General features: G+C 62.1%; 1 protein-coding gene across 1 annotated transcript in view; it reads left to right on the forward strand.

Moving 5' to 3' along the window:
• The first annotated feature begins 330 nt into the window (after positions 1-330).
• MYOM2 (myomesin 2) overlaps positions 331-1,410 on the forward strand; it is a 103,160-nt gene continuing 102,080 nt past the window's right edge. Inside the window, exon 1 of the mRNA XM_023526072.1 lies at positions 331-520. The gene's annotated coding sequence lies outside the window, so the exon portion shown is untranslated. The remainder of the gene's footprint in view (positions 521-1,410) is intronic.

Raw genomic sequence — 1,410 nt, forward strand, 5'->3', positions numbered from 1 at the left:
AGGGCGGCCTCGCCTTTCCGTGGGCCGGCGGCTCTCGGAGTCCGAGTCTCGGCTGACCCAGGTAACGCTGCCCGAAGTTCAAGGGCTTCTCACAGGCTTCCCTGGAAGGTCCACGTCTGCCCCAGGGGACCTGTAGCTTACAGGGATCGGAAACGGGCCTGAGGCTTCATGTTAAGGTTGGAGGAGGCTGAGGTGCCAGAGCCCCGCCCGCCTCTGGGCCAGCAGCTGGCTCGCCGGTGCCCGGGCGAGAAACGCTTTGTGACTCAGGACGGCCGCTCTGCACGCCCGCATTCTTCCGCCCGGCCCGGATCCGCCCCTCTTGAGATCGGGCTGGTGATTTACGAGGCGGTGCCGGTTTGGGCCGGTGGCCCGTGGGTCTATATATAGTGCCTCCTCGGCCGTGAGTGGGGGAGCTGGACAGGCTTGAGGAGGGGACTCAGCTGTGCTGTCCGGCCGGAGCCTGGAGCGGGTCAGCTGGGCCGGTGCCTCTTGTCCTGCGGGCCGTCTTCCCTTCTCTGGGGTAGGCTCCCTTTCTTCCTCCCCTTTGCGATCAGGCTTAGGGGCAGGGGGCAGCGGCTGCGCAGGCCCGGCTGCCCTGGGGTGTCCTGGGCGTGCCCGTTTCGGGGAGAAGACGTAGCCCTCAGCTCCGCTCTTCACGGGGAAAAGCGGACGCCGAGATCTGAGGTCTGCGATCCTGGGCGTGCCCTCATTTCTCGGAGTCGTGGCTTCGCGGTGGTGGCACCCCCACGCCCCTCCAGGGCGTCTCCCTGTCACCCGATGTCTGCAGTGCTCCCCAGGTCCCAAGTCAGTTGATTGACATCTGCAGTTTCTGAGTCTCAGGACAAAGGGACCTGCGGGCAGAGTGCAGACTCGTAAAGGGATCTAGGTCCACTCAGCACAGACCCCTCATGTCTCTGCGTGTTGGGGACGGGAAGGAGGACAGCACAGCTGGCCCGTGCCTCCCTCAGAGGGACGGTCACCACGGTGCTTCCTGCCCCGTGCTCTGGTGCGTGATGGCCCTGCAGACTCCAGCTTGTGTCCCCGTCCACATTCCGGGAACGCTGCTGCCAGACGGGCAGAGGGGTGGGTGCCCGCACGGCCGGGGCGGGGTGGCGGGGGGGGGAGGTGCCCCCCGGGCTGTGGTCCCAGAGTCACCGTCCTTTCCTGCTGTGGAGAAGTCAGACAGGCATCAAGGGACAGCTGGAACCCGGGTGACTTAAAAGGTTATTTAGCAAACGGAGCCTGGGTTACATTTGCAGCTGATCTGCACAAAGCTGTCATTGAATCAAGGACTGTCACCTACATGTCTGTTCTTTACAAAACTAAGGAGAACCCATGGGGAAAATTTTATGGAATGACATATTTTAAAAATTTTTATTGAGGTGACATTGGTTGATACAATTATATAGG

The sequence above is a fragment of the Pteropus vampyrus genome, unplaced genomic scaffold (assembly GCF_000151845.1).
Source record: "Pteropus vampyrus isolate Shadow unplaced genomic scaffold, Pvam_2.0 Scaffold690, whole genome shotgun sequence".
Lineage (NCBI taxonomy): Eukaryota > Metazoa > Chordata > Mammalia > Chiroptera > Pteropodidae > Pteropus > Pteropus vampyrus.